The sequence below is a fragment of the Magallana gigas genome, chromosome 4 (assembly GCF_963853765.1).
Source record: "Magallana gigas chromosome 4, xbMagGiga1.1, whole genome shotgun sequence".
NCBI lineage: Eukaryota > Metazoa > Mollusca > Bivalvia > Ostreida > Ostreidae > Magallana > Magallana gigas.
In genome coordinates this window covers 17,517,513-17,538,427 of record NC_088856.1, presented here as the reverse complement: position 1 = coordinate 17,538,427, position 20,915 = coordinate 17,517,513, and the positions used below count along the sequence as shown (strand labels likewise).

Genomic DNA, 20,915 nt, shown 5'->3' with positions numbered 1-20,915 from the left:
GAATTCTATCAATTAGAAAACATTCGTCTACACGAATTATTCCGACAAACATATTGAAGATAACATTTCAATAGGGTCGAGGACCTAGTACTTAAAAAATGTTCAAATGTACTCAGAATAACACTGGAACTAAAACATATGATTCATTTTAACGATGCATAAATGTATTAAACATTTAGAATCTTAAGTACCCCATTCAAAATCTATCCCGAAAAAAACCCAGTTCTGAGCAAAATAACAAAAGATGACAAACTTTAGGTCTTGATACATGTATATCATTAACCATTTCCTCGAAAGACTTCGTGAATATTGTGTAACCACTCTCCATTTTTGTATGAATTGATCAATTTGACTTCCTCAACGCTATTTCTAATTATTAATGTTAATCATTTCCCTATTTATCTAGATATAACACAATCAGACTGCATATTTATCGACACACTTTGAATTAAAATATGTACTCAACATCTGTTTTTCAATTTACGACTGCAATACCATTGCTGTTGACAATTTACAATAATTACTGCAACAAAAGGTATGCTTTATTTATGTTTGCATTTTATCATAATTTATTTTGATTATTTCATCATCTTTGCTTTTTAAGAAATAATGTTTCAATTCAGATGATAATTTCACTGGGTATGGATTTCAGGGCTCTTGCATACAGCACTTCCCCATGTCCGACCAATCATTACAAAGACGGCAACGATTGCAAAGGTTTTGTACATTCTCTATTTAGAATTTACATGTAGTATATGAGACATAATGTAAACTTTTATCCCCGTGAAGCTGAGTCACCATCAATAGTTTAGTTAAATGAAACATGATTATCTACTTTATGATAAGACTCGTTAAAGTTCTGATTTTTTTATCTTTGAGATGCTAAGATATTATTAATATATTGTTTGTGAATGAAAAAAAAAATACACACTGACAAATAAATCTGATGGTTTTTTTTATGAAAGTATCCTCGTTTTCTTTATGTTTGTTGTTTGTTTTAACTGTTTTGAAGTTTTATGTTAATACCCTTCGTTATGTAACGATTAATATTACAAGGAAAAGGCGACATGAAAGTACACCGTATAGTTGATAGTTGTCAAATTTATATAACTGGCTCCATGTTATCACAAGTACGTCTCTATCGATAGCTATATGAATGTGCTGAAAAAGAAATTTTAAGTATACTTAACTGCTTTTTATATGTTGATTCTACAATTTTCAGGCTTACAAGTTATTGCACTTTATATTGGCATTCTTTCTATTGAAAGTAAATACAAAATAGATTTAGTTTTTTTAATAGTAATGTAGGCGATATATCGTCTTTTGGAAAGGCGCTATAAAGCCTTGATTTGTGTTCCAACACATTTTAACGGTTCCAATGCCGTTTGTATTTTATATACTTGAATGATACTTTAAGGCTTTATATATTTTTTTCAAATCGAATGAAAAGATACTGTTTCAATGTTTAGAGTGTCCAGCTGGTTATTTTGGTGACAACTGCACAAAAATATGTCCTTCATCATACTATGGCCGTCGCTGTGCTCAGAAATGCAAATGCCCACCATGCCATCATATCTACGGTTGTGTTTCTTCTACCCTTAAATATGTAGCAGGTTAGTAGCTCTTAGTACATGTGAAAAAGAACAAATCAATCATTTTCTCCCAAAATGTTAAAATTTGAACCAAAAAATATGGTTAGAAAAAAAACCTCTTCTTTGATTGTGAAATAAATGTTGAAGAAGAGGTTTAGGCAATAAAAATTAATATAGCTTTTAAAAGAATTAAATCGCTTTCCTCTTCAATCCAACAAAAAATGAAAGGACATTTCCCTAAGATATCGAGCTTCTTATTCAGTTTTACAGATTTTATTTGTACAGCAACTTACTCCATGTTAAACTATAATGATCTCTTGACCATATTCTTATCATTTTATCGTATCAAAGTATTGAATTAAAAAGTATTCCTTTTATTGGTATTAAACGCCTTTTAGTAAAAATAATATGTATGTATAAGATATAATTATAAATCTTTGTATAAAGTGTATGCTTTATTGTTATATAAACAAGGCACGGGAAACATTTTACAAGTATACTATTGTATAGGATTTACAATTAAAAATATATTGAATTAGCAATGTAAAAGTAACATTTTGAATATAAATTTCAAAACGTTTTCTCTCAATTCGTTGTTATGCTCCTTTAAGGTGGCATGAGACACCTCCATATTGTGCCGTACTATTTATCTAAATAAACAATAAAATCAAGGGCAATTTCATAAATAGTTTCTTCCCCAAAAGTATTGCCTAACGGCGTAGCTTAGCGAGTTAGAGGTTTCTCTACAAATCTGTAAGTTTTGAGTTCGAATCACGCTGGGGATTTTAAAATTGTTGCCTACCAAAAAAATTGTTTAAAGCGTAGTTTTGGATAGATATTAAGAAATTTGAAAATTCTAAACTGAAAGGTGAAAGTATCTTTAAAATTATATTCATCTGTACTTTAATCCACAGTAAAATCAACATATATACTTAAAATATCGGCTACTGGTGAGATAACCATGCTGTATCTGTCCTAATGTAGAATGAAATTATACATTCTTAGCATTTTAGATTAACATATCCAACATTTCATCTTATCATGCAACAGTCATTTATCCTATAAAAAGTTTCGTTAAAATTTATTTATTTATATATTACAGAAACAACAAGCAATTCTTATGACACTAAAGACAAAAAAAACGGACGCAAATAAAATACATGTACCAGGTAAAGATTAACGTAAACACCAAAAATACTTATTTGCGCTAAGTATCGTGTGGCTTTAAAAAAAAAAGAACTAATTTTCACACCAAATATAGTAAATATTATTTTTTGTTACCAATCTTTTTTTACAGAAACTACTAACTATTAATATAAAAGCTTAGATAAAGCGAAATGCTCAAAGCAAACATTTGGAAATATGAAAATGTCCGGTAGTACCTTGGTTTTTTTTGTTGGTGTTATGTTATTTTTAGTAATCATTCTAGTAATATCCCTCAGCCTGTTCACAGACGAAAATCCCGTGGTGACGTTTATGCAGATAGTGCTGAAAAGCCAAAAGAAAGAGGGCTAACAGAATAAAGAAATAAGCACATTATTCACATTAATGTCTGCTTAATATTATTTCAAAACAAAATGAATAAATAAATTTGTATCTATTTCTATATAGAACTATTCGACAAGAAAGAAATATATACATTGTATCATAAGCTGACTTTGTTAAAACTATATACATTTTACTTTTAAATTAGTTTTTTACATGATCTATATTTATTATCAGTCTCCACAGACGTTCTCTCCGAGAAAAGTTTCTAAAAAGCATTTCATTAAACCGTCCCGTTTACTGCATAATAAATCGCAGAAACGCACAGTTACTTTCATATCATATAACCGACCGCCTGTTGACGACCGATACTGAAGCTTTAATAAGTCGAGCAAGGTGAAAGTAACAAAGAACAGCTTCCATCTCGACGGTAGTTCTTGTGCAAGGTTTCCGTTAAACTTTGTTGAAAAAGAACTATATGCGATAAAGTCTAATTTCTGCCCCCGGGTTTTTAAAATCTAAAAAGATCATCATGTCATAAAATATATCTTGATAAACGTAAAACTGATTATGCAAGTTACAGAAATCTTAAAGTTTTTCAACATCGACCATTCCTCATTTTTGTAGGACGTCACGTAAATGGGCCATTTCCCGCATTTTCTCAAAAGCATAAACATTTTTCTTAAGTGTTTCCTCTTATTCAAAAGGAGGAAGTATAGAGCGCAGTGTTTCGTTTAAACCCATTTTCGTATATTATTGTTCATATTATTTTGCATATCATATCAAAAAATTGTGTTGAAGCAAGCATGCGCACGATGTTTACTTTGTAATGAACTGATTAGAAATTACTCATTTTTGGATAAAATTTGTACTTTTGTGAAATTAGCTCATTATTAATATATCATATTTCTACAATGACTTCGATTAGACAACCTTTCTTCATAAACATGAACTAGGTTAATCTTAACCTATCGAAAACGTTCTAAGGCTCTATTCATAACTTTGAATTTTGGAGCAAAAAAACCCACTTTATCCACCACATAGTTCTTTGTGGGAAGTTGTCATACTAGCTCCAGAAAAGAACATATCAAAGGGATTCAAGTCCTGCAGTGAAAAAAAGGAACAACGTTTTGAAGTAAGGCATGGGACTCTTAGTACTGTAGTGGAGAATGTGTACACTTTGCAGCTGGTAAGTAAGAGTTAACCATAGAGACATTTGTCTCAGGTTGCATTAAGCCATATTTTGTTTTATCAAAATTTATGTTAGAAATCAAATCAAAACGTTATATATGTATATGTATTAAACAAGGATATAAATCAACTGATTAAATGTCTCTTTTTAGGCGATCTCTTAACAGTTTCAAATACACCATGCTGATAATTGTACAAAATATTGTATTTAAAAAAAATTTATAAAAAGTTGCTTTTCATGATTTTGGTCAACAATTATTTTTTCAATTTTAATGTTTACAATGCTTAAGAAAGGCACTTTTAACAGGCAATCAAAATGTGAGGGTCATTTGTTGAGTTATAAGCGAGTTACAGACCTTACACATTTTGCAATGTAAACAATGCTTTTGTTTACATTTTTAAGTAAAATTCCCGTTTAAGAACTTAAATGAATATGTTAAACGTTATGAACTGCTTATTTATGCATAAAATAAATAAGAATGTCGAAAAATCAGATTAAAAGAGATTTTCAGTGGTATAATGAACCTATTAAACAAAAACAGGACACAAAACTTGTTTACACGACATACAATCGTGAGCCCTGTATTTTGGTAATAACTCTAAGACTGACTCTCAAATTTCAGTTGATCATTAAAAATGCATTCTTAAAGAATTGTAAATACTAAAAAATAAGTTTTTGACCGAAATCGTGACCATGCTTCTTTAAAAGGCTTTCATGATATTGGTAATACTCTGTAATAAAGGTAAAATTCCACACGTCTTCAATGAATGAAAAGCCCGTGCTTAAAAGCTTTAAATGCATCTTGAGAAAAACCCTTTAAGTTCTTCTATGTGTAATTTGCATACAAAACAAAAATGTTAAACCTAATATTTATTGCTTTTTCATCTTATGACAACAGTTATGGTAAGTTTTTGACAGAAAAAGGCCAGTTCAAGAAATGTTTACATTAGTTTTTGATCCTCAAATGTACGAAATGGCCGCACATAGTACATCCCCTTGAAGGAGATGGCGGCTTAAAACCTTTTTGAGTGAGGTAAGCTGTTTTGCTGTAAACCAGCAGAGTTATTTGTTATGGCTTTCATTTCTAAGGCTTGTTGATTTCTCTTTTTTCAAGGGTCCTAATGACAAAGTGTCTAGATGATATGAAAGCGCCTATATCTAAGAAATTGTCCAATAGTGTCTCGATAGTTCTCAGTAAATGGTTTATACTGCATTGGCGAAGAAAAATATTTGTTTAAAAACAAAATATGCAGTTATTAATTCTTTTGCTGCATTCATACATGTATATTTACATCTACAAAGTATTATTCCCTCTATTTCTTACGGAAACCTACTGTGGTTTCATTAATATTCAAGGGCATCAATTTTCGTGGATAAAGTGAAAATCACAGTTTCAAGGATACGTAAATTCGTGGCCAATGACCCTATCAATACAAAATGTTAATAAAAATTGCACTTCAATGAACATTTAATTTCGTGGATCAACTAAACAACAAAATCCACGAAAATTGGTATTCAACGAATATTGATGAAACCACAGTATATTTAATTCATAGCTCTATAGAAACAGCCAGACTGAAATCTACACGCCCCGTTTATCGATTGGTCGAAATCTACATCTGCTGAAACTGACAGGACAAATATAGACACGCCCTGTTTATCGATTGGTCCAAACCTACAGCGACCTCGAAAAAATCACGGACTGCACGAAATAATAATGACGATGTCAGACTCAAAGTCTCAGAGGAGGCGATTTGGCTGTTTTTTTTACCTAATGTACTTACGTACATTGACAGTAATTAAGTGAATTTTCCTTACTTTTCTTAATCAATTTATCAATTAGCTAAAAGAAAGATGTTAATATAAACAATAAAATGAATATATCGCGGGTTATGTATTTTTTTATGCAATGTCGCTACCTTCATATCCCGAGTGAATCACCAAAGAAAGCATTTTATTGTTTAAATATTCATAATTTACCTTCAACCCATAACATTTAAGGGATTTAACAGTCATGCCCCAACCATTTAGGGGAATGTAACAGTTATGTCACAACCATTTAGGGGACTTTAATAGCCTTGCTCCAACCATTTAGGACTTAAACTGTCATGCCCCAACCATTAGGGGACTTTAACAGTCATGCCCCAACCGGTACCATTCAGGGGACTAACAGTCCTGAATCAACCATTTAGGGGACCGAACCCGTTTCAGGGTTTAAACATAAAAATATTTTAGAAAGCCTAACAAATTTAATTATTTCATTCATTTGTAAACAAGCAACATTATTTATTCTAGATCTTTAAGTCTCAGTCCACGTACATTGAATAACCAAACTACCCAACATTGTCTATGGATTTTGGGCAAGACACAATACTGACTCGCAAATTGTTATAATACTTTATGTTCCCCTTGTCATTCAAATGGATCCCATCTGGGAGAAACACCAGCTGCTGGCTCTCTTTAGACCAAAACACAGTCAGACGAAAGAAAAATGTGTCATCTACATTTAGAAGGTAGCTGGACATGCGTTTGTTTCATTCATCCACCCTAGAATTGAACCATCTTGTATCCACCTTGTAACGTACTCGAAAGGTAGGATGTAGCCTATACTGTGTTTGTAACACTACAACATTTTTAACAGATTTCAATATCTCAGGGTAATTACGAAGTCTACCAGCTCCCTGAATATGTAATTCACAGATTTATTCTTTTTACATAAGTCATTTGATACCCCTTGTATCAAAACAACACTGGTCTGTAGTCGAGGGACGTAATCTTGGCCAAGCGCGCGAATCCACTGAAGGGATGCTCCTTTTTTACCCATAAAACGAACAGCAACTTCCTCTGTTCTTAAATTAAAGTTATTAGATACGCAATGATCAATACTCCTCGCGATAAAATGCTCCAAACGGCATACAAATGAATGTCCGAGAATTATAACACAATGCGGCATCTTGTAAACAGAATGCAGGCAGCGGTCTCTGCGGGGTGGTAAAAGTTAAAGAGTTCAACCCGCTTGCGCTTTGTATTCAATGCGATTGCATATATATATACTTACATTAATTGAGGAATAAATAGAGAATAATAAGTTTGTCTGTTAACAGTCACAACAAATAATCAACTGGGCCGTACAATCAACAATTTTTCCTTTATAAATTAAAGCATGCTTGTTCAAAATACTAAATGACGAGAGGTAAACAAATTAATGTAGTTTGCTCAATAAATTCTGGAAACTAAAAACGAAACCAAATACCTTATACTTGATGATAATCCGCACAAATAACAAAACAATATATAAGGTACAAAAATACTCATGATGGTATGAATTCCATTATGCTGCACATAAATACAACTATTTTAAAAATTGTTTCAGATTGGGTTAATGAAAATCGTACCAATAAACCCGAGTCAGTAATTAAACCAGATTTATATCATCTTTTTTTTAAAATGGGGAGGCAAACTTATCCGAAATCTTTACATCTTTGCAAGCAAAAAAGAAAACATATGCAATGCATGGGTTGGAAATGGGCAGCGTAGTTCCTAAGACTTCATTTATAGCATGTTAATTTCGTTAATTTCACTACAATTTACATTATTATTATATATACATGTACTTTATAGGGGGGGGGGAGAGGGAAAAGTACCTCATAATTCAATTTTTAATGTAAAATTAAGAATTCTCCTTAATGCGAGAAAAAGTGGGAAGGAGGGGGATGGCAAGTCACCCCTCCCTGCTCACCTCCCCCTTCTAATGATACGTGTCATGTAATGTGAGAGTCATATACGAGATTAAATACATATGGAGGTGTATTTTAACTACTTTTTTAAATGTTCTATGAATTATAATCATTAAGGCCGATGTTGGTTCAATCTTTTGTTTCTATTTTTATTTTGTCACATACAGTATTTTCATCTCCTTTATTTTTTTTTGGACTAAATACCCCGTAGAACTGTTTATGTTGATACTTAGTGATTAAGACACAATTCTTAAATTGTTGAATTGTTGAATTACTGCAAAGTTTTGTTGAAATAAAAAAAAAAGTTCTTAAAGTAACCTCAATGGTGATACATGTAAAACCTTACTATAAATATCATGGCGGCTACACTAAGTGCATGTAGGATGCAATTAGGTGATATCATTAAGTACATGCACTTCACTTGACGCAATAATTTGAATTTGCATCAATAAAAAGCACACAGGTTAGATAATAGTTTGATAATTTACCTTTTATACAATGCCTGTAGATTAATTTCCTCTTTAAAAATGATCCTTTTGATTGGCAATATTTGCTTTATCTCTGAATATGAGTAATACAGTAAAAAAAGCTACAAATGTATAATATGATTGATTAATTAGCGCTCTGATTGGCTGATATCCAACAATGTAGAAAAAAATTAAACGTTATATTCATCTGCATGTGGCCTAGGAGGTCAATGTAATATTTGCTTTTCTCTACATCGGACCAAAAATAGAAATTGTAGAAATTGTTCCCTACAATGCGGGGAAAATTGCCGGTTACATGTATTAATGCGCGAACACCTTTGTATGCTTAAATTATCTATTATACTTTAGAATAAACGTTCATTTTTAGAAATAAATCTATAAAAATTATATCACTAAAACTGATGACTTTATGCATGCATGTATATTGCTTAATTGTTACATTTACACGTTGGTCTATATAAACTCTCTTTTACATTAAAAGGTAAACGTTCATTTTAGGAACAAAAACCAATAAAAAAAATAATAGCCATAAAAATTACTTTTTACTAAATTTGGAATTATGTCAAATAACTTCATGGAAACAGGATTCGTGTCATACAATATATGTGATGTATGATAATGCATTATATCAAAAATCACTTATCAGTTATTAATTATCATCCAATCTCAGAGATGATCGAGTAAAATATTAATGTGAACGGAATCGATATTCCTTTTGGTTATTGATACTGAACAATGTCGAGAACATTTATTGTATCTGCTTCACTGCATTATCATTGACAGTTGTACCAATTCCTAAAGTACGATGTCTATTATCTTATTTTTAGTTGCATAGTAGTCATTGGTTGTATATCCAGAATAGCATCTAAGTTCTCAAGGGCCTGCATTACTTTTACTTTAGTGGGGAAATAAGCCTTACTTTATTAGAATTGTCGTTAATACCTTATAACATGTAAATGTACATGAAATATGTTAAAAATGTTTATAGTGAAAACTTATAGAGCATGAATTACACTCGAATCGAGCATTACAATTCTCATGTTAACAAAATGCGGTTACCTGTGCTCATCTCATAAAAAAATTATTTTCATCCGTAGAATATTTTTTGGTTTATTTTAGTTGTAAAAATCAAAAATTTTGAAAAAACATGATTGTTTCCCCAAACGCTGTCGTAAACATTGCATAACCACGTCACATTTTGTTGATCTAACCATTCATACGCTCATAAAATCTCCTTAATGTTATTTACATAGATATGTAATAATCAACATTGACAAATTAAATATAATTCTATGTATCGACTCATTGCTAGAGACAACATGTATTCAAAGTATGGTTATGGATTAACCTTTGTATTTTCATTCCTGTGTACTCTATCTAAATAATTATACTAAAGGGTTTGCTTTGGCTATTTATGGGATTTTTCATAATTTTTATCTGAATTGCATGAATATGTGCGTGTATTTTAGAAATACGTTGTTGTGTTAAGTCGAATAATAATAACTTTATCTCTTATAATGGGTTTCAGGGCTCTAGCAGACAGCACTTACGAGTGTTCGGCCAATTTTTACAGACATGGGAACGATTGTAAAGGTATATCATTTCATGTATATTTTAAAATTTACGGGAATAGAACAGAGAGCGTACAAACTTTGAATATTATTTTGTACCTATTCAAGAAATAAACAGCATTTCAAAAACTTCACTGGGATATGAACTTGGTTGATCGCTTGACTCAAATCCTGTGAAGCCCCAAGGGCTTCTCAGAAGATTTGATCAGGTACAAACCAAGTTCATGTCCCGATGAACGTTTTGCAATTGCCTTTATTACTTATATTTACGGTTGAGAATGGAAACGTGTTTAAAATCATTGATATAAAGGTGTTGTTACGTTTACAATATTGCAACCGTCAAGCGATAAGCGCGTGCAGTTATCATTGTGACGTCAAAATAAAGGTTCACGCAGAATTGAACGTTTTCGCTTTCCTATAGGTTCATGTAAGGAAGCATATTTGTAAATATATAACAATCAACTTCAAATCATCTTTACAAAACGTGCTAGACTATTACATTCAGTTACATTATGATTTCAGAATTGTTTGTTCTTTCAAATCCATGGGATATAATCAATCTGAAGAGGGTGTGTGGATGAGAAAACTCATTTTATCACACAAATGCATCTGTTTTTATAATGTATATGTATATATATTACATTTTCTTATAATTTGATAAAATTTTGTTTTTATTTCCCCATTAGTGCTGACTATTCTGACTACTATTTTGTAATTGCAGTCATTATCGAAACGTCAGACATAAAGATATTTGGATAAATTGTGTGTATTAAAATTGCTTATTTTCGTGTTATAATAATATCGTTGTATAGCGATTGATTTGAAACATATCATAAATTTAATTTTAATTAGAATGTATAGAATCATTTTATTACCTATATCATAAAACGCAATTGATGATTAATTTGTAAAGATAAAATCATTTTCTTCATTCTTGAAAATGGTTCTATGTGCATGTTTTGTAGTAAACAAAGAATGGTAGTTTCCCAAAGATAATTGTTTTGGAATATTTATTTGCTCTTTCCTGCAGACGTTTATTGTTCATTTTTAAATTATGTGAAGTATAAACCTTTCATTTTATCAACTATTACCTAACTAATGGATGTTATCATGATTTTGTTTGACAATCCTACACTATCTAAGCTATTCATACGAAAACGATTATAAAGAGTATATTGCAATACATATAAACTTTACACACAATATGTAGAATGCCCTGCTGGTTATTACGGTGACAATTGCTCAGTAGGATGTCCTGCACCACATTATGGCATTCGATGTTTCCAAAAATGTGACTGTTTGTCTTGTCATCATGACGTCTACGGCTGTTCCTCTACTCTTACAGAAGGTAAGGCAGTCTCAGTACATGTAAAAGATTATATCATACGACTGAGGCTAGATTTGTACCTTTTATTTATCAAGTCTATATTCTACTGATTACAATGCAAGCAGTAGCATGTGGCAATTACCAATTGATCATACTCTAGGTTAGTCTCTACATATGTTATAACTTAAGAATTTGATGCTTTGTAAATTGTTTTATTAGTGTTCTCGGAAGTATATCGTCAGATAAAGTTGTCTACTGAATAAAGTAAACAAAATAAAATATATGATCGTTTATATATCCTCTTATATTTTCACTGACAAAGATGCAACTAACGATGATCACGAAAGTCAAGATAAAATAGAAGACAAAAAGCAAGCATCAGGAAATATATCAAACTTTTCTGGTAGAATCAAAGTTATTTTCCTAGGATCTATATTATGCTTCATTTCAATATTTGTAATTATTCGAGAACTATGCTTATGTGGCCGATCTCCTCTGCCTACTGGCATACGGACTGTTGAGGATGTTTATGCAGATATTGCTGAAATATAGAAATACATGTATATAAACAAAATGAAATAAAAATCGTTGTTCAGGAGCTTCCTAGTCGATTCAAAACTATTTATCGAAATAACGTGTACTTACAAATTTTTAATTGATTTTTATCATCAACAAAACATAATCCGTGATTTAAAATTAATTTGCTGTTAATTTTCTATTAGTTTATGATTAATTTTGCTTTAGATATTCCATATGAATACTTATAATCTCTCAAATACTGAACATTTTTACATCCTCACTTCGAATTTCATCATCATTTTCCTTATCTCATCCTTTACACACCGCGGTGTGAAGGACAGCGACACATTTACTCCACTTTTGCCTATCCTTGGGCAGCCAGGTTAATGATCCTCAAGAATAGTGCCTTTACATCTCAATTTCAACTGTTCTTCTTCATGATATTTCTGACGGCCCCCTCTTTCTCTTATTCTTGCCCTTTGGGGTACACAGGGGTGTGTTCTTTTCGTAAGACATGTCCTTTTCATATCCATCGGCGTTTGTACTGATGATAAAAACGTCCTCTTGATGGCATCTGTTCAGTAGGTTTTATTCATAATCTTCTCAAGCCAGAATATTCTTAGTATTTGCCGGAGAACCACATATCTCAAACCAGAGGGCGACAAAAAAGGAGGACATTCACAGCAGATTGGGCAAGGCCAAGAGTGTTTTTAGAGAAATGAACAACATCTTGAGGTATTCATAGTATAGCATCGACACCAAGCTGAAGCTATACCAGAGCTGTTAATATCTATTCTCTTTTATGGATCCAAATGATGGAGTATGATATACTAGTAGACAAATCTTAGCGATGTACGAGCGTTCCACACCATGTGTTTTCGGTGAACGTCAGTATATGATGAAATAAGTAATATAAAATTATCTAGGCAACAGTAATAGTGAAAAACGGCAAACCATCATTTCGAAGAGAATTTTATATAAGATATCCGTCAAATTTTGTTAAAAATCTGTAAAAGGTTGTCACACTTACCCCGAGAAAGAACATATATATTTAGTGCTAAAAAAGAATACGTACAATTTACAAAAGTAAGCAATAAAACGTGCACATGTACATCTACGGATATATGTGAAGGTGTTGAATATATACTCTAAATGAAAATAAATGAAAGGCAGTGTTTACCTTGTTGAAGAAAATGGCGGATCCTGGTCACCCCGACTACCAAGTCAGCTGACAGAGGAAATTACATATAATTTATGTTAATAAATTTCTTCTACTGATATTATGTTTTTAAGTAAACATGTTTTTATTATTTACAATGCTTTAGAAATGCATTTCTAATGATCAAATAAAATTTGACAGTCATTCGTAGAGTTATAAGCAAGATACAGAGCTCACAATTCTTTGTCATGGAAACAAGGCTCGTGCCCTGATTTTGTACCAGTAAAAAATATTTTCCTAGCTTATTTCTCTATCTTTTCATTTATTTTAAGCATATATAAACAGTTTCTAGCGTTTAACACATTTGTTTAAGGTTTAAAACTGAAATTTTTACTTCAACGTTCAAAATGTAAACAAACACTTTGTTTTTACGAAGAATTTCAAGCTCTGTAAGTGATAATTATAATTCAACAAATAACACTCAAATTTCGGTTGCCTATCAAAAATGCCTTTCTGGAGCATTGTAAATATTAAAATCGGAAAAATAATTTTTGTCCAAAATCGTGACCATGCCCCTTTAAATGCTTAACATTGCAAATGTGCATTTTGCTGTAACAATTTGTTAGTTTCGGTTTACTTTAAAAGCAGTTGTTGATTTTATCAAACCACACTGTGTTTTATCGGAGAACCAGATGAAGTGCAGTTATGTGTTGTTTAAAAAAAAAAAAAACCTTAAAAAAAAAAAATTCCGTTGCACTTGGATTTGATGGAGTTTGTATATTATTTTATGATTAAAGGCAAAATATTGTATTAACATGCATATGTAAGTATGTTTGTCAGTTTATTAATGCAACGTAATGAGTTGCTGTAGTTTTTATAATGCATTTAATAAATATGTTTTATGATGCTTTATCTAATATTAAACAATTGCTGCTTCAAGTATTTGTGGTCCAAAGTTGATAAATTCATTGAAAGCGTTATGTTAAAATCACATGAATATTCATGAAAGAATAAAATGAAACTGAGATAAGCAAATTGACTGAAATTTTAATCTCGTTGTCCAGAGTTTCATTTGAGTTTTGTTGAAGAATTTATAAGAAGTCATCAGAGGGGTTGTGAAATACTACGGTGAATCATATGTACATTTTGTTACATATCTTTTAATTTAAGTATTGGTTATAAGCCAAAAACTGTCTATTATGTTAGATATTAGACAGTCCGAGGCGCGAAACACCGAGGATTGTCTTATTTCTAACATAATTGGCAGTTTGAGGCTAATATTTGAATCCGTTCAAATGTTACGCCTCACTGACCTTACCTGGCACTGTCCAATATGTTCGCCTACTGTGTGCTGTTTTTTTTTTGTTTATCGTGCAAAATGTACGTTGAAATGGAATTTCTTTTGTTATAAATAGAAAACATATAGATCCACTTGCTTGGCCTTAGAGTGTTGCATTTAGATAAATACTAGTCCCTGAGCATGCACAGTTTGTGAGTAAAAATTCGAACCATTCATTTAGTGACCAGTCAGATAGTTAGCATGTCGGACTACGAGTTCGTAACACAGAGTTCATTTTGTGAACAAAACTTGAGTGATTCTAACGATATACTGGACGAAATCATTTTGATTTAAATTTTTTGACAGTGAAGTCCAGAGAATACTCCTCGGATATATCAGGTTTTGACGACTCCGACGAAATGCTCGTGAAAGCTTCACAAGATGCTGAGATAAATACAGCCGAGTCAGGTGAGCAGAAAACACCTAGATTTTTGGCCCCTTTGTCAGATGTGGAATTAAAGAATCTCAAGGAAAGTGCAACACAAGAAATAAAGCTAAATAGGCTATGCGGCTTTGCGTCATGATAAGCTGAAAGAAGAATACAAAAACCGGTCTTGGAAATGACAAAGAACTTAATGACCGACTGTCTTCATCTGTAACTGAGTTGAAAACATTGAAAGGTACAAATTACAAACCAAATACGCTTTATGAAATAATTGTTTCAATACAACACCATTAACGCACAAATGGCAAATTCATTCCCTTCTTAATGACGCCGATTTTTTCCGATTTTCGTATTGTTCTAGACTCAAAAACGAAAGAGCTATCCAAACTTGGTTTAGGGATCAACAAAAACAGGCCCTCATTATCACAGAAGAACAAGAAAACATACTTTTGGAAAGGAATATTCTTGGTAGCGCTAACGCACAGCAACTTCTTGATACGATTTGTTTATTTGGTTGGACTAAACTTTGCTTTGCGAGCTGGCCAAGAACATAGAAATCTGCGCATTGGAGAACATTCTCAATTGATCTTGAAAACTTCTCGTGTAGACGGAAGGCGATACCTGCAGTTCAGAGAAGACATTTCCAAATGTGTAAATGGAGGATTGAAAAGTCGAAAAACGGCTTCAAAATTGTTAGTGCTTATGAAAACCCGACACACCCTGAGAGATATATTGTATCCATGTACGAAAAGTATATCAGCCTCGGGTAATCTTGAATTAATTCACTATTCTATACATTTAAAATAACGCAAACAGTGTTTCCTTGTAAACCCTAATATAATTAAACAACACATAATAACATAGCTTCAACCATTTCTTTTTGCAGACCCAATAACGGAAAGTCGTCATCGGCCTTTTATTTCCGAGCAAATTTTTCAGTCCAAACAAATGGTATGACGACACCCTAGTCAGTGTCCATCCGCTTCAACAACCGTCGCCAAGTTGTGCAAGATGGCGATATTTGAAGGATTTTTCTCTAACCATTCCTTGCGTGCTACGGCCGCTACTCGGCTGTATTTGGCAGGTGTGGATGAACAATTAATCGCTGAGAAAACTGATCACAGATCAGTGTCATTGAGAAATTATAAACAAACATCTAAGGACCAAGCGCGTGAGCGACATTGTACAAGGACAAAAATTAGGAAGACAACCAAAAACACAGAGATTCCGATCAACCCTCAGTGTCGCATACATGTAAATGTCCAGAAGTATCAGTATGCGTTGAAAAAGACGCACATGTTATCATTAATGTAAAATTCAATTCGAAATACTGGTAAATTTACTTTGCTTACGCTCATGGTGAATTTCTGTGTTTCTCATAACTTTTGAGGATTGAATTAAACCTTTTCACGCAAACCTTGTGCCATTATTTCTTTGTTCTTTAAATATACATGTAGCCGTCCCATAAGTTGAAACTTATTGGACAGCTAAAGGTGACTTATTGGACGGGGTGGAAGAGAATAAGATATTTATTGGACGGGGCTTAACAAAACATGATGTAACAGAAATGTTTTAAGTATATTGTCTTTTCTCCTGTTCCACTTGCATATTTATATGATATATGTTTTGTTTAAAGATTAATTCTGCTGAGCTGTAAAGCCTAAATTGAGTAAAAGTGAATGAATGAGAATGAGTTAGTGGTAAGTGCGATGGTTCGTGACATTAGTTGTTGACTGTACTAAATTGCTTTGTGTTTTATGATGAATTAATTGATATATGTTTGCTAGCAAGGAAATCAAGGAAATTAAACGTTGATTATGATTGCTATTTTGAATTATGTATGCATGTATTGTGAATTTTGACTTTAAATAGATAAAACTAACATCAGTACCAAAAGAAAGTGACTACAGCTTTATCATAATTTTTTGAATTTTAATAAGCAGATTAAATTTGATGCTCTCAAATGCGGACATAAAATAAATATTGGATTAAACTGGACAAATATCATACATTTCCCATACATTTCCTTAAAATCCGTATTCCATGTCCGGTTTAAATTTTTACAATTAGCTATCGCTCGAGGATTTTCCCGATTTGAAACAATTCTTTTATACGTACCATTCCGAGAAAAAGATTGAAGATAGCATGTTTGTTGTATAACATTTCAATATGGCCGATTTATCAGTTTCTAGATAGTGTACAACTGTACACAGAACAAATTGGATTTGAAAATATGACTCATTTTACCGATATAGAATTGAATCTCAAATTTAAAATATAGAATATCCCATTCAAAATCTTTTCTAAAATGATCAGTTCTGAGTAAAATACATAGATGGCAAACTTCAAGTTTCACACACCAATAACAATCTCCTCGAAAGACTTCGTAAACATCGAAAAACCATTTTACATATTGAATTCAATTATCCATTTAATTTCCTCAATGCAATTTATAATTATAAATTATAACCATTTTCCTATTTATCGAACCATAACACAATCACTCTGCATATGTATCAATCCACTTTAAAGGAAATATGAACTCAACATCTCTTTTTCAATTTACGACTGCAATTCCATTGCTTTTGACATGTTACTTTTATTACTTCAACAAAAGGTATGTTTCATTTATGTTTGGATTTATTATAAATCATTTTAATAAATGTAGGTTTGTGTTTTTAGAAGAATAATATATAAGTCAGACAATAATATCATTGGGAATGGATTTCAGGGCTCTTGCAGACAACATTTCACGATGTCTGACAAATAATTACAGAGACGGTGGCGATTGCAAAGGTATTGTACATTTTCTGTTCTGAAGTTACAGGTAGTAGATCAGGAAGTTTGTAAACGTTTATTATCGTGAAGCTGAGTTGCCCCCAATAGACTAATGAAATGAAACATGATAATCTACTTCATGATATGACTCGGTAAAGTTCTGATTTTTTATGAGATGCTAAGATACTCTTATGGATTGTGGATAAATAAAGTTTACACACAGACATATCAAACTGAATTTTTTTTATAACAGTATCTTCGTTTTCTTTATACATGCTGTTAGTTTAAACTGTTCAAAAGTTTTGTGTTAATACCTTTCGTTATGCAATGATTAATATCATGAGGAAAAGCTGACAGGAAATTATACCATTGAGTTGATAGTTGTCAAATTTATATAACTGATTCCATCACAACTACGGCTCCATCGATATCAATATCAGAGTGCTAAAAAAGAAATTTCAAGTTTCCCTAACTGCTTTTTATGTATAAATATTATAATTTTCAGGCTTACAAGTAATTGCACTTTATATTGGAAATCATTCTATTGAAAATAAATCCAAAATAAGCTTAGTTTTTTTTACATATTAATGTAGGGGCAATATTGTCTTTCGAAAGGCGCTATAATGCCTTTATCTATGTTTCAACGCCTTTTAACCATTGCAATGCCGTTCATTTTTCAATTATTTGAATGATACATGCACTTTAAGGCTTTACATAATTTATTTTAAAATGAATGATAATATCCTGCTTCAATGTTTAGAGTGTCCAGTTGGTTATTTTGGTGAGAACTGCACAAATATATGTCCTACGTCATACTATGGCCACATGTGTGTCCACAAATGCAAATGTTCACCATGTCATCATATCTATGGTTGTGTTTCTACTACTCCTTTACGTGTAGCAGGTTAGTAACTACTAGTTCATGTAAAAATTAACATATGAATGATTTTCGTCTTAAATATTGAAACTTTACCTTAAAAATATGATAAGATATAAACCTTTTCCTTGTTTATGAAATTTATATCTGCTTAACAAGATATCGAAGATATTTAAATATCATCACAGTTTTTAAAAGTGTTATAATGCCCCTTCCTCCTATTCAAAAATATAATAAAAGAATATTTACCTAAGATATCGAGTTTCCTATTTAGTTTTACAGATTTTACATGTACAACGACTTACTCTATGCTAAACAATAATGATCTTTTGACTTTATCAGTATCATTTTATTGTAACAAAAATGTACACATAATTGTAAAGTGTTCCTTTAATTGGTATTAGGCGTTTCCGGTTGGATGAACATTTACTAAATAGCGACAACGATCTGTCAGTATGAAGCGCACTTCTCACTAAAATTGTATAGTGTCTTGTAATTTTTAAATTAACCGGGTGGTAGTAAATACAAAATTTAAAACATGACAACTTGTAATTTTTTTATTTATTGCCACCCGGCCATTTCAAGGCACGATACGATATGATAGTCTCTCTTTCACTGTTGTTACGCTAATGTTAAATAAAGATGATAGCATATGATATGTAGCGTAACATCTCAACCAAAGTAATAAGAAGAACAGTGCTTTGTTGTTTGACGTAATCAGGTAACGTGCTGGGATTTCATCTCTTTGAAACTCAAACAAATCACGAACAATATCAACGGAAGAATCGGTAATTTCGCCAGTTATTTCATAAAATGAATACATGTGTGTACATAACTATTGACAAACATCTCTTACACTTCACTCCACTGGGAGTTAGTTCCAATAAAGAAAGCGGTTATCCTTGCTAAATGTTACATGCAGCTTTCAATAGAATAGAATGATTTAGTGTTGTAATTTTTATCTTAATTCAATTGGGTTTTATTGTATGATTCTGAACTTTGCCATTCTGTTCGTTGAATGTTTATATTGGACATTTATGTTCTATAAATAGTTTTAAATCAGAACAGTTGAGAAAAGTAGATCCAGAAAAAAAAATGATTGATACAGGGACCAAAGAAATATTTCGACCAATCAAAAGCGCCAATATCTCATCAAATTAATAGGTTTCGTATAAAGTTTAAATTCTTCTTATATAAACAAGGCACGAGCTACATTTTGCATGTATGCTATTGTATAAGATTTACAATCGAAAATGTGTTACTAGAGCAATGTGAAAATGAAAATGGAAAAATAAAATTAAAAACGTTTTCTCTCAATTCGATGCCATGCTCTTTTGGAATATCGGCTACTGAAGAGATTATCTATACCTGTCGTAATATAGAATGAAATTCTACATTCTGAACATTTCAGATTAACATATCAAACAGTTCATTTTATTATGCAACAGTCAATAATGCTATGAAAAGTTCCGTATGAATTTATTTATTCCTATATTACAGACACAACAAGCTCTTCCTATTCTTATGAAACCAAGGATGAAACAACGGACAGAAGTCAGATACCAGGTATAGATTAACATAAACAACAAAATACTATAATAGTATTGTCGGGTTTACAAATTGAAAACTATGTATTGAGAAATATGGTAAATATTATGGTTTTTGTTATAATTTCCTCTTGTTTATACTGTACAGAAACAACTAGATATGAACATAAAAACGAAGATAAAACGAAATACTCAAAGCCAACACCTGAAAATGTAAAAATATCTGGTACGATCTTAGTTATTTCAGTTGGATCTTTATTTTGTGTCATGTTAATATTGGTAATTATTCGAGAAGTATGTCTTTGCTGGCGATCCCCTAAATCTAATGGTAGACGGACAACTCGTGATGACGTTTATGCAGATATTACTGCAAACTGAAAGGACGTTAACAGAATGAAATAATTGGTGTGAAACTTTCAGATTATATTATTTGCTTATGATTTGTTAAAAACATTATTACCTGCTTTACATTACATTTGAATTTCAAAAATCGAATAAATGCAAAATGTGAATAAATGCGTTTGTATTTTTGTATTAAATTGTTTAACAAAGAATTAAACAATATTCATTGTATCCTGAGCTACCCATGTTAAAACAACGGGGTGTCAATTGAAATAATGAACTTTTGAAAAATTGTAACTATCATTGGGAAAAACACGAATTTTTTCTGTTCTGGTGTATGTATGGCGGATAAAAATACATGGTGACAATAAAGACTCGTTTTTACAGACGTTGTTTTATATGAGATAATTTCTCATGTACTACAGTGAAGAATATGTACATTTTGCAGATTGTAAGTTCGAGTTCGAATTGTGATATTTGTCGCAAGTTGTCGATTGTATCATACCACATTCTAGTTTATCACTGACAATTTTATTGACACATTTAATCTAGCAAATAAATCAAAAAGTTCTTTAAA

The 20,915-nt window shown here is 31.6% G+C and overlaps 2 long non-coding RNA genes across 2 annotated transcripts; both read left to right on the top strand.

Annotated features, from left to right (window-relative positions):
- Nucleotides 1-389: 389 nt before the first annotated feature.
- Nucleotides 390-1,632, top strand: LOC117682015 (uncharacterized). Its single transcript, XR_004596557.2, has 3 exons — nt 390-535; nt 624-717; nt 1,470-1,632. It is a non-coding gene; the product is annotated as an uncharacterized lncRNA (long non-coding RNA).
- A 1,081-nt stretch (nt 1,633-2,713) lies between these two features.
- LOC109618160 (uncharacterized) lies at nt 2,714-20,455 on the top strand. The gene is made up of 9 exons (XR_010712892.1): nt 2,714-6,861; nt 10,023-10,087; nt 11,276-11,413; nt 14,716-15,560; nt 15,681-17,411; nt 17,526-17,590; nt 18,333-18,476; nt 19,950-20,015; nt 20,145-20,455. It is a non-coding gene; the product is annotated as an uncharacterized lncRNA (long non-coding RNA).
- The last annotated feature ends 460 nt before the right edge of the window (nt 20,456-20,915 follow it).